We start from the raw sequence: 14093 nt of genomic DNA, 5'->3' as shown, positions 1-14093 counted from the left end.
TACGGAAGTGTTTTAATGACAGTGGAATTAATGAAATGTTTAGGAAGCGAAAAAGTCACAGCCACATTTTTTTCTGACACCAGAAAAGTCATACATAAACTATCATTATTACTTTTTATTTTTGCAAAAGTGTGTAACAATGAGGATTCCCTCCCCCACTCTGTGATAATATTGGTATATGCAAATAATTGCCTTTCCCCTCCTTTTGATACAATTTCATTATTTGCATAGCTACTAGTGGTCTACCAATAAAGGCAAACATCATATTAGGATTCATGACAGTTTTCACATTGTATTATCAATATGTGGAAATAATTGTCTGCTCTAAGATTAAATTACATTATTGTGTATCTTTTTCATGCCTAATAAATAATGATGGATGGGTTTTATTTTCATCACCACCTGCAACCATTTAGTCACCCCTTGACTATTCAAGATAAAATAATAAAAGGCAAGTGTTATGTTGCAAGCTGCAGAACACAGTCAAAACAGTTGCCTGTTGTATATGCCTGACACTAGTTCCTTATAAAGGACTCCGTATGTGCTTTTCTGCAAAAGACACAGTGCCAACAGATAGTCAGCATTTGACCAAAAGAAATAAGGGGGAACAGTGTAGGAAAGGGGCTTTGTTTCCCCCAACAGAATCATCATCATTTCAGCAAATATTTTCCCCTCTAGATGGAACCAAGGCCTGTGGACACAGGATCCTGTCCTCTGTCCAGCATTTCCCTGTCTAAATATGGATTTCCCTGTCTAAATATGCACAGGATTACATCTGAAGTTAGCACCAGAAAGTACACCTGAGTGCTCTCTCTTCTGAAATAACACACACACACACACACACACACACACACACACACACACAGAGAGAGAGAGAGAGAGAGAGAGAGAGAGAGAGAGAGAGAACATTTATATGCCATCCTTCATGTATAACATCTCAGGATGGCTTGCAGAATCCAATAAACAATCAATACCATAATATAATAAAACAATATATAACCAATAAAAATAAATCAAATCAAAAGTGACTGTTAAAACCTTTAAAATGCTAATTTTTAAAATAACGCTTGAATAAAAAGGTTTTGACTTTGTGCCAAAAAGAATATAGGCTCAGAGCCAGGCGAACCTCTCTGGGGAGCGCATTCCGCAATTTGGGCACCACTGCAGAGAAGGCCCTACTCCGAATAGATGTCCTTTTTTCCTTCTTCAGAGAGGGTTCCTGGAGCAGGGCCTCTCCCGCAGATCTTAAGGGGCATGAGGGCATATAAGGAAGGAGGCATTCCTTCAGGTATCCTGGTCCCAAGTCATTTAGGGCTTTATAAGTCAAAACCAGCACCTTGAATTGGGCCCGGACTTCAACTGGAAGCCAATGGAGCTGGTAGAGGACTGGTGTTATATGAGAATAATGACCAGTCCCCATCAGCAGCCTGGCAGCTCTATTCTGTACCAGAAGCCCCATGTAGAGCATGTTTCAGTAATCCAACCGGGAGGTTAACAGAGCAAGTTTCACTGTTGCTAAGCAGTGCTCCTCCAGGTAAGGATGCAGCTGATGGACCAGCCAAAGTTGTAGGAAAGCATTTCTTGCCGCTGCCACCACCTGGGTTTCTAGTGACAGCTCTAGATCAAGGAGTACTCCCAAGTTGCGGACCCTGTCCTTTAAAGGGAGTACTACCCCATCCAGGACAAGGTCAAAATCACTTACCTGAAAACCTGAACCACCCACCAACAGGAGTTCCATCTTATCTGAACTGAGGCTCACTTTATTGGCCCTCATCCAGCCCACTACCTCGGCCAGGTACTGGTTCAGTACAGCTGCCACCTCACCTGGATTAGATGTAAATGAGAGGTAGAGCTGGATATCATCAGCATACTGATGATTCTGCAGCCCAGACTGCCTGATGACCTCTCCCAGCAGTTTCATGTAGATGTTAAAGAGCATGGGGGACAAAATAGAGCCCTGCAGAACTCCATGGCAAAGCTGCCATGGCACAGAGCTACAGTCCCCCAGCACCACCTTCTGGAATCAACCGGCCAGGTAGGAGCTGAACCACCACCATGCAGAGCCTACTACTCCTACATCAGTCAGCCTATCCGGAAGGATACGATGGTTGATGGCACTGAAAGCCTCTCAGAGTTCCAGGAGAACCAACAGAGATGCACTCCTCCTGTCCCCCTCCCTGCATAGGTCATCATACAGGGTGACCAAGGCATCTTCAGTACCATAACTGGGTCTGAAGCTGGACTGAAATGGGTTCAGATAATCCGTTTCATCCAAGAGTGCTTGGAGTTGTCCTGTCACCACTCACTCTACCACCTTGCCCAAAAACGGAATGTTGGACACTGGTCTAAAGCTGGCGGCCACCTCTAGGTCCAGGGATTCCTTCTTCAGGATAGGCCAAAAGGATTGCCTTGAAGGATTGCCTCCTTCAAGGGGGCAGTGACCCAGCCCTCCCTCAGTGAGCCATCAATAACCTCTTGGACCCAGGCACCAATCCCATAACTGGCTTACTTAAGTAGCCAAGAAGGGCAAGGGTCAAGAAGACAGGTAGTAGGACATACGATCCCAAGCACGTTGTCCATATCATCAGGCCACAATAACTGAAACTCATCCAATAATGATGGACCAGATGGCACTCTGGGCACTTTCTGTACAGGAGTCATATCAACTGTGGAGTCCAGATCACTGTGAATCTGAGCAACTTTTTCCTTGAAGTGCTGGGCAAAGTTGTCACAGCAGGCTGCCAAAGGTGTGACCACATCATTTGCCAGGCCAGAGTGTGTCAGGCCTTGCACTACTCAGAAAAGCTCCGCTGGATGGCACTGTGGGGAAGCTACGGAAGAGGAGAAGAGCTGCCTCTTCGCTGCCCTCACTGCCACAGCATAGGCTTGATAGTGAGCATATAAGTATGTTCGGTCAGATTCGTCCCAGGATTTCCTCCACCTACGCTCTAATCATCCCCAGCCTGCTTCATGACCCACAACTCAGGCATATACCATGATGCCGAGCAGGCTCTGCTAGGCAGGAGAGGACGCTTAGGAGTGATTGTGTCAATTGCCCTGGTCATCTCCCTATTCGCAAATCAACCAGGACATCAACAGGAGCACCAGCTTTATCAGCTGGAAAATTCCCCAGAGCCCTCAGGAATCCATCTGGATCCATCCTGCTTTAGGGGCAGACCATCTTAATAGGGCCCACACCCTTCCGGAGGGAGGGATAGGTCCCAAGCTCAAACCTCACAAGGAAGTGGTCTGACCATGACAAAGGAATTAAGATCAAATTTCTCACTTCTAGGCCTCCCTCTTCCTGTCCTGTCGAGAAAACCAGGTCAAGTGTGTGACTTCTTACATTGATTGGGCTGGTGACAGATTAAGACAGCCCCATGGCTGCCATGGAAACCATGAAGTCCTGAGCCGCCCTGGGCAGAACCGCCTCAACGTGGATGTTGAAGTCCCCCAGCAGCAACATCATGGGTCCAAGATTATTTCTGTCAGCTCAGGCAGGGAGTCTGATGAGCAGGAGGGTGTATGGTAGACCAATCCCTAATCTGTCTCGATCGCCCAACACCAGGTACAAAAACTCAAGAACTGGCTCGAAGGAACAGGAAGCCTCATGAGGGAAATGGAGGGTCAGTAAACTAGGGCAACCCCCTCCCCTTCCCTCTGGGCATGGCCGATGTTGCACTAGATACCCAGGCAGGCACAATTGCGTGAGGGAGACATCTCCCCCTTCTTCCACCCAAGTTTCCATAATGCATGCCAGGTCAGCCACCTTGCCTATGATCAAATCATGTATAAGGGATGTCTTATTATGGACCAACCTGGCGTTCAACAGCAACACCGTCCGGCCCAGGGGCTGGCTGATATTGCTGCCAGGAACTTTCTGGTTGGGGGAATAACCAGAAGAGGAGACCAGTATCAAACATCGGTCCCTCCTTCTCCTATGCAGGCCTGTTAGACCCCCAATGCCATACGTTCCCCTGCCCATCATCACCCCAATGGTGGCACCCACATACTACCCAGGAAAAACCATCCCAGATTAAAACCAAATAAAAACACAGTTGCGCAAAAAAAAAAAAAAAAAGAAAAAAAAAAAAAAAAAAAAAAGGCAGAAAGGAAAGAAAAAGAGAAGAAATAGGACAAAGTCTCTGGCCCAGCCCAGCCCCTCACAGCCCTGGACAGCCCCAAACGACCAGACTTTACACTGCATTTATATCCAACCTTTTTTTTATCCTTTTGTGAGGAGCCCAAGGTGACCTCTTGATTTTTTTATCCTCATAATAGCAACCCTGTAAGGAGGTTAGGCTGAGAGTGACACAGTGAGCCTCATGGTCAAGCAGGGACTAAAACCCAGACCTCCAGGGTCCCTTGTCCAATCCTCTAACCACCACACCATACAGAGGACCCTAAGCAGCAGCCTCAGTATAAGGTTGTCTAGTATACTGAGAGCAGCAGGCTAGCATAAGGGGCACTGGACAAGATGTGTGGCACATTCTCACGCATCATCCAGTACGTCACCACTTCATGCTCCCCCCCCCCTTCAATTGCAGGCTAAAGTGGTTGCCTAACTTTATCTAATAATAGGACTGGCCCTGCTTGCTTCTTCCTTTCAAGACTTAGCACCACCTATGGCTGGAGTAGTAGCATTACATTTAAAGCTCCCAATTATCCAACATACAACCTGCCTGGACATTAAGATTCTCAGGAGAGGCTTTCAACTCTGTCCCTTCCCCATTGGAGGTCTATCTGGCAGGAATGCAAGAGATGCTGTCCCCTTCCTTACTGCCAAGGAAGACAAGGCCAGCTCCATCTTTACTGTTCTTCCAGCAACTAACAAAGCCATTTTTGAAAACCTCAGGCAGACTTTGGATTGCTATGCCGCCTTCATTGTTTTCTTTTTTAAGTGGTGGGTGCCATATGCTTCTTATTTATTACTGATTTTTAATTTTTAATGAATGTGTTTTTAATTGGTGTGACTTAATGTGGCTAGGTTTTAACTGTGTAATCGCAGCTGCACCAAGCCCTATTTTAAAGGAGAGGTGGGATAGAAATAAATAAATAAAGACAGTGTAAGAAGGTGCTGCATTAACCTTGCTTATGCTGCAGGTGTATCACTCAACCTCCTTGCTCACTGAGGAAGAACTTCTGTGGCTGATTTTTTCTGAAGACGGAAAAGAGTCTAGAGCAGCCTAGAGACTGTCATGCAGCCCTTTTCATGCTGCCTTCAGCTGACAGGCACTTGGACTATTTGGAAGAAGCAAACTGGAATAATATGTGCATGATCTGCTTTAATATTATCTCCCCGCATCCATGGAAAGAAGCAGCAAGAAGCATGGTTGGAGGCAGAAGTCACAGTCTAGCTCCCCAGTGAATAGCCAATCAAGACACTCCAACACTATATTTAATTAATTTGATTATTACATTTATATCCATCCCATTCTCCAAAGAGCTCAGGGCCGCATCCATGATACCCATTAAATATTTAAGATAATAGATATTAAATTAAAATTACCCCATGCCAGTTCAAGTTCATACATTAAAGATATCTCAGAGGAGGCCTTACTAAAAATGGCCAGGGGAGGGGGGGTGGTAATCTAAGCTGTATTTAACTCTGTTCATCAACCTTAGAACCTTAACTTCAGGACAAAGTCCAGAATTCCCATCCAAGCTCCATACTAACATTTATACAGAAAGTCATCTTGCAAACTGGATCAGCTACTGTCACAAGTATTTATTAGAATTCTCACATTCTATGAATGATCACATGCACAGATTCTGGGGCTTCCCCTGACTTAAACTACCTTAGAACCCTTTCAAGTATAATGGATACTTTTGAAGGAAAAAAATAAAACAACAAAGTTGAGAAATAGAAGTTATCATTGAATAATTTCATGAGTGCACAAACATAAACTGAAAAGCATTCTTTTTCTTTCTTTGTTAAACCCACAAAAGTCAATTCTGAGTCAAAGATCTAATCTTTTCTGTGTGTTTATTATCTGTATATCACAAGATGACAGTTTTCTCAGGCACACTGGAGAGAGTCAACCAAAATCCACTAGCAAGAGATAATCTTATCAAATGTCATGTTACCAAGAAGAAATGGTTTTTTAAAAAATCCTTCTGTCCATAGCTTGATTTGCTGCAAAGAAATATTGGCATTCCTTTCACCTAACTTTGATTGAATATACTTTTAAAATATTTTTTTATCAAACTGTTTACATAAACAGAAATTTCTCTTCACACAGAGAGAACATTGACATGAGAACCCACACCTGAACAGGACCATCAAAGTCTACTCACTGAACATTTTGTGATGTAACTAATCAACATGGTGTCAGGGCTGAACCAGGAGAGACAGATCAACCCCCCACTGAGCCATGAAGTTCATCGTATCACTATCCGACAGCCTCCCCTACCTCACAGGAATGTTGTGAGGTTAATTGTGCATTCATCCCTCATCACAAATGAATGCCCAAATATAACAAATATAATTTATCCACTGGGTCTCACTGGATATACTTTCTTTCACTCTTCTTTAACTTTATGGACTATCCCTTTAAATTTCCAATTCTTAGTTGCATTTTCTCAAAATAGTAGTAGAAGCAGCAGCGATAATACACTTGAGACATATTCCTTCCTGGCACAGCAAGAAGAACAATATCTGGGAAATCACTGGCTCCTTTTCTCTGCTCTCCATCTGCAGGCAAAAGCAGCCAATGCAAGAGAGAAGAAATGAAAAGAACCAGAACAGAAAAATTCTTCTTTCCTCTGGCAAACCAACCAGACAAGGCAATATACTGCAAGCAGAGTTTGTAAGTAGTAGTGACAGCTTCCTCCTTGGCTGGACCATAGGTCTAAGGAGACTAGGATAGGCACCAGGGCAAAGGAGGGTCCATTAGATGGACACCAGCAGTCCAGTAGATGATTTCACCAACCTGGCTCCAAAAACCAAAGGCTCTGAGTTTCACCCCTCTGAACTCTCCTTCCACTGCAGGATTTAGTATAGACACAACAAAGCTTCTTTCTTTCTCGGTTCTTCATTGAAAGCCAAATGCATGCCCCATCACAAAATATCAGGCATGGCTATACATTAGTTGCTGTACTAGAGTCAGAGCACAAGCCTACTGCTGTTCTCCAGTTCCGATCTGGGAATGTGAGCTATCCTATAGATACTCAGCTGCTGTCTAGGGGCACAGGATTGGTCCCTTAAAGGTTGTTCATGTGATATATTAACTGAAGATTAAATCTCCTTAGCAAGTTGCTTGAGAACTCCTCGCAGTGTCTGAACTCAGGGCCACAACAGATAACTTCAACTCTATAGCAGCCAACTTAGTTTCCATAGTTGCACTAGAGTAGATTCAGGGACCCAATTTGTGAGTGATAAAAAGGTATCAAAGGCCCTTCATCACAAAATATGTATATACTTGACACAAATTTAAAGTACAGGTAGTATCCACATTACCAATGAGTTTCATTCCTAAGAAAATGGAAGTACATCTTGAAGTCCAGTTTGTATATAAGTCAGATCACATACAGTCAGTCCTCACCATTGGAAAAACCACAAATATCCCCCTCCCAAACTCAGCATAGCCTCCTCTTCACAGCAAGGAAATGCCCAAGAGATTTCCCTCTCCAGATGGGCAGGGCAAGAAGACATGCTTCACCCCCCCCTTCATTCCCCCCCCCCTTTCTCTCTCTCTCTGGTGATGCTTTGGAGGCTCTCCCTCACTCTTTCTGCTACCCTACCCCAGGGTAATGATAATTTTCTGCAGTACTTTTTTAATTAATAGGTTTTAAGGCAGTTTGAAATAAGGGTTGATTGTAATTCAGTTGATTGTAGCTTGGGGACTGCCTGAGATCTCCATTTTAGTCCATAGTTCTAATTTTCTAACAGCTTATATGTAGTTAGCACTGTCAAAATCAGTTGTCCTAAATCACCTAATGTAGATTTTCCCACCTAATCCTCATGTAGATTCCTCCTTGACATTGTTTTGTGAGCCGCCCCGAGGCTTCGGCAAATGGGGCGGCATAGAAATTTTCTAAATAAATAAATAAAATAAATAAATGAAATGGGAAGGGATGGGGAAACTCACAATGTTATAATGCTATGGAACTTGGCATAAAATACAAGAACTAAAAGAGCCCTACTGGAGCTGACCAAAAGTTGTTGTGGGACCAAAAGCCTATTAGAAAACCTATAGAGCCAAAGAGACACACATTGGTGTCTGTTTTTCTGCTCCTGGTCCTCTTATTAGTAGCTGCTCATAAGGAAATTTTGCAGTGCAACTACAGAACATGGAGGACTAGTTTTCCCACAAGAATCACCCCAGTCTTGCTTGCAATACTGTGATTCTGTTGACATCTATTGCCCAGACATTTCTTCCAGCATTGTCAGCTACTCTTGGTTATTTCAATGATACTTCATTGCTTTCTCATGGGGTGGTTGTATGTGTGTGTTTTATTAGTTTTTATGGTATTTTATTGTGATTTTCATGGCAGAAAGTGAAGAGGAACTAAAGAGCCTCTTGATGCGGATGAAGGAGGAGATCGGAAAAGTTGGCTTGAAACTCAACATTAAGAAAACTTAAGATCATGGCATCCGGTCTTCTCACTTGCTGGCAAATAGATGGGGAAGAAATGGAGGAAGTGACAGATTTTATTTCCCTGGGCTCCAAGATCACCGCAGATGGGGACTGCAGCCAAGAAATTAAAAGACGCTTGCTCCTGGGGAGGAAAGTTATGACAAATCTAGACAGCATGCTAAAAAGCAGAGACATCACCCTGCCAACAAAAGTGCATATAGTCGAGGCTATGGTTTTCCCAGTTGCAATGTATGGCTGTGAAAGCTGGACCATAAGGAAGGCTGAGAGCCAAAGGACTGAGGCCTTTGAATTGTGGTGCTGGCGGAGACTCCTGTGAGTCCCTTGGACCGCAAGGTGATCAAACTGGTCAGTCCTAGAGGAGATCTACCCTGACTGCTCTTTAAAAGGCCAGATCCTGAAGATGAAACTCAAATACTTTGGCCACCTAATGAGAAGGAAGGACTCACTGGAGAAGAGCCTAATGCTGGGAACAATAGATGGCAAAAGAAGAAGGGGATGGCAGAGAATGAGGTCGCTAGATGGAGTCACTGAAGCAGTCGCCATGAGCTTAAGTGGGCTCCGGGGGATGGTGGAGGACAGGAAGGCCTGGAGGAATGTTGGCCATGGGGTCCGAGGGATCGGACACGACTTCACAACTAACAACAACAATTGTGATTTTATCTTGTGAACCACTTTGGGATTAATTTTAATGATCAGTGATACAAATCTTTTCTGTTATACATACATAATGAAGAAATAGCATTCATTGTTATTATTTTTTAAATATTTTGCTCTTTCTTCAAGGAACTGAAGGTGGCTCATAACTACACGTACACATACTTTATAATCACAACAACTCAATGATGTTGGCATAGGTGACATGGCTTAAAAAGGTCACCCAGTGACTTTCATGGTCCTGAGGGGAATTGAACTTACTTCTCTTCAGCCTGATGCTACACTGGAACATTTATATCCACAAATCCACAGCAGTCACTAAGTTAAAGACCTAATACTGCCACATTATTCAAACATGTGTCTATCATTAGGTTAGAAAAAGTACTCATAGGACATCAGAACTTTCTATCGTCTTTGTTTTTTTACCTCTTTCCACCAAGAATATCAGTAGTATGATAAACAGAGTTTCCCATTTCAGAGAGCAGTCTGTTTCCTTAAAATATGTGCAGTGTTCAAGCCATCATCAATATACATATGATTGCAGGACTCACCTCATTAAATTGATGGTTGAACAAGTTGAATACACATTGTTCCATTGTACTTTCTAGCCAGTTGCCAGTAGTTCTCTCTTTGTTGACTTCTCTCTTGGCATTTGAATCGAGGTTTCATTTGGTATCACAGCAGGTGCTTCAATTCATGGAAGAGTTCAAATTAAAAGTCATTTCTGGGTGCCAGAGAGCATTATGGCCAAAAAAGGTAAGTGGAGAAAGAACTTCAGTGGAGAGGAAAAGTTGAGATGTCAACCAGAACAGATATCCAATTAAAACATTATTTGAAAAATTAAAACAAAACAGATGCTGAAGCCTCAATGTTCTGCTGACTTAACCCCTGCCACCTAAAATAAAACAACAAAAAAGTTTTACACAGAGTGTAAATGTCCAAGTTCTGATCACAAGGGCGGGGAGTTCCATAGAACAGGTCAGTTAGCATGAATGCTTTTTTCCATATGCTATGAGTATAACAGGTAACTTGGGGCTGCAGAGATCCTGAGGAATAAAACCTTTCTTAAGTATATTTCTGAAATCCTGAAAAAGATGCTAGATGATTTCAAAAACATAATCCCATGCACAGAGGCTTCTTCAAAAAGTAATGTTCAAGAACCTAATCAGAATTCCAGTATTCAAAAATTTAGTAGAAGCATTCCCATCCTTTTCTTGGATACACCCATTCTCATGAGTGTTTTTTGCATCGTAGCGAAATCCACATTCACTACATCTAATGCAAGAGGTTTTCTGGTTGTTGTTGTTTTTAACAAACAGGAAAGCTACGAGTAAAAGAATATCCCTTAATCATTTCAGTATTGGAGATCATTTGGGACAAGTGGCTCCCCAGCAGTTATTAAGCAAGAACACAGCATATAAATTTAAGTTCAGACCATTCTCTCTCCATGAAAGCCATAGGAATTTTCAGGACAGGAAAAGCAGGAATGAACAGCAAAGTGGCAGATTTAGTGAATACTTTGGGACTAGAAAGAAGTGGAATGATATGTGTATGTTTTATGGCCTGCCAATAACAAAGTTAGCTGCTTGTCTTAATAAGAGATCATACTTAAATAATCTTACTTGGAGTGACCCTTAAGCATAGCAATCATATTCCAAAGAAATGGCGAGCCACCATTTCTACTTCACATAGTTTGCTTACTGAATTTAGTAACTCGTTCTAAGGTTTGGCACCTTGAGGTCACAATATGTGGTATAGGAATCTGTCTTTAGTGCCTACAGCTAAAGACATCAAGAGCATTTCAGCATCTCTTTTAGGAACTAGTCAACCAAAAAAACAGGGCATTCATTTTATGCATTATCATTTTGATCATTCCGCACACTTCTCCAAAGGAGATGGGTTCAGAGAGCATGTGATTGTTGGTGTACAGATCTTGCGAAATTTAATTAAAATGGCCAACATCCACATGCTGTTTGCTTTATAAACATTTATAGTGTGTCAGTAGCCAACTTAAATCTCCCACCAGACAAGTACATACTGTGTCTCCTTCTTTCTTTTTTTCTTTCTTTCTTCCTTTCCCCCTGAGCAATTGATAGGACTAGTTACAGCCAGCTGATGCACTCAACATTGGGTGCAGAGGACAAGGCATGTTCAAATTAAACATGAACTCAGTGTTAACTTTAAAACATATTTTGTTCTGAAAACTGAGACTTCCAAACCGTTGTCTCAATGCTGAGGAGAAAAATATCTGCTTTTCATTATGGTAATGACCTTTTCTTCCCCTTGTCAACTTTCAGGCATATCTAAGTGCAGAATTTGGCTCATTGTTTAGAAAACATCCTCTGTTTTTTTTGGTATGGATTGCATATATGCTATTGAAAATCCTGTTACTGGAATATAAAATACTACAAAGAAGCACAGATATTTTGTTCTCATGAATGCTGTGTTTGTTGTTTCTTCTTTAGGATTTTCAGATTATCTATTTATCAGAGGCCTTAGTCACATGGCCCTGGCAAGCAAATGCACAGAGCATTCTGGGAGGTTGCAATTGGTTGTCCGAAGACAAACCTGGCTCAGCTCAAGTTACACTATGGGCATTTAGGCACTGCAGGTACTGTATTCAACCTGCTGCCCCTACTCCAATGCCAATACACAAGCCCTGAATTTACAGCTGGAGGTCAGGTCAGGCTAATTGAAGACTGGCTGCTGATAGACTCAAAGCAAAATGGAGAAAAGGCCCTAAGAATTGAACTTTATTAATTCCTCATGCATGAACTTTGTTCTTGATTCTGAAATATACATTCCGAAAGTTGCTTTGCCAGACCAGATTTCTGGCCACATATCAAGTTGGGCTGCCCCCATCTATCTTAAGTGTTTCACTATTGACTACTGCCTTGAAACCTGGCCCTGAATCACCATTTAAATTCACTTTCTCAAGGGTATTTTATCTTCATTTGGCGCTTGTCAACATGTCCTCTTCTCTTTGATTATCTTTCACATTTTTCCACCCCAATAAGATGATTCCTTTTTAATTGAAGTCCCATGCTACCGCCATTCTCCCTTGACTGCTTCTGACATAATAGTAAACAGTTAGTAATTTCACCAAACTCTCTCAGTACCAATTCTTTAAAAAAACACAAAAGTGAAGATTATTGAACAGTCAAAATAGTGATACAACCTGAGTCTCTAAAATACATGGCCATAGCCATTTTTATCAGTTGCATTGCATTTCATTTGGTGATGAAGGAAAGAAACAAAGTTGAAGCAGGTATGTGAATACAAATTTTTCATTAATATTTAAAAAGGCAGCCATAAAGAGGGCCATGTGTTAATTCGCTGCAAGACGCATATTACTACATAGATGGTCATCAACAGAATTCAGTTACGTGCTTAGGTGGATCTTATCAGGTTCTCAGAAAATTATTGGAAATGTAAGAAATGAGTCATGATAAGACTACATCACAGGTCCAGATATTCTAGGAATATATGATGCATCCTTATTTCCTGAACCATCCTGAGTCTGTGATGGGACAGTATACAAAAGTTTTAAATAAATAAATAAATAAATAAATAAAATTTCTTCTCAGATGGTGCATGTATCTAGCCCAACTGCAGGGCTTGGCAGAAGATGAGTCTGGATTTAGATCTGTTGATGATTTGCAGATCAACAAATAACAAAATGGCTCCCTCTGCTCTAAATCACAGTGCTGAAATGAAGAAAACTTGCCTAATCAGAAGTGGATTTTCGTGTGGAAGGGCCAGGAGCTCCATTCAGTTCAGGCACACAAACACATTCCTGACTCAGAATTCTCAGTGTCTTTTCCACTAGGCTCTAAATGGTAGATCTCATGATTCAAATAGAAGAATAAAGAATATCTCACAGATCTACTCTAACTTATAGGAACTCCTCAGGATCTTTTTCATAAGAGCTCAGTCCTTCTCTGAGATGCTAGATCTGGCTATGGTGTTTCTTGTTCTGAACATATCTAAACTGATTCACTGTAAAGTGCTCTTTAAGGGATTACCCCTGAAACCTCATTGGCCCACAGTGTAACTGGATCTGGCAGAGAACTCCAGTGTGGTATTTTCTGCAGTGGCTACCAGTTCGTATCTAGGCTTAGGCTTAGGCTTAAGCTCAGGGATTGGTCTATGCTTATATATTGTTTGGCATGTGCATGTGCACATTAGTAGAGTAATCTGAACAAATTGGACTGTGGATAATATTAGACTGTGGTTGGATAAGACTGGACTATGCTTACTCTGTATATTGGTTGGATTCTGATTAGGCAGCAGGTGCTTGTATTACATTTTGTACCCTCTTTGATCTCTGAGCTTATAAACTGGATGCAAGAGTACAGAGAACCAAGCTGCAATGAAGAAAACTCCACATAGGCAATGAAGGAAACTCAGGGCACCCAGCTCTGGGTGAGCTTCTTAACTTCATTCATTCGCCTTGGATCTTTCAGCAGTAATACAAAGTAAAATGACCAGTTTATTATTCTTACATTTAGGTTTTAGGTTTATTATTTGGGTTTCAGACTCTGTTTTTGCTTTGTATTCAGTTTGTGATCATGGCTCCATCTAATTAATATTGTGGGTTATATTCAAGTTTACACTAGAAGAAGAATTGGAAGAGTTGTTTCATTAGCAAGAGATGTTCCATTAGCAGTTGCATGATCATTAGCAGAACAATTAGCACAACTAGCATGAGCAACACCTAACATAATGAAGTTCTGATGGGTTGTGCAATGGCCTGTTGAATTTCTCATGGAACAGCTTGTGGAGTCCTTGTGCAACAGTTTGTGGAATGGCTTGTAAAACAGCACGTAGATAGAAACT

This window comes from Varanus komodoensis, unplaced genomic scaffold (assembly GCF_004798865.1).
Source record: "Varanus komodoensis strain SLA01 unplaced genomic scaffold, ASM479886v1 scaffold6_4, whole genome shotgun sequence".
NCBI classification, from domain to species: domain Eukaryota; kingdom Metazoa; phylum Chordata; class Lepidosauria; order Squamata; family Varanidae; genus Varanus; species Varanus komodoensis.
Note: the sequence above shows the minus strand (reverse complement) of the source record.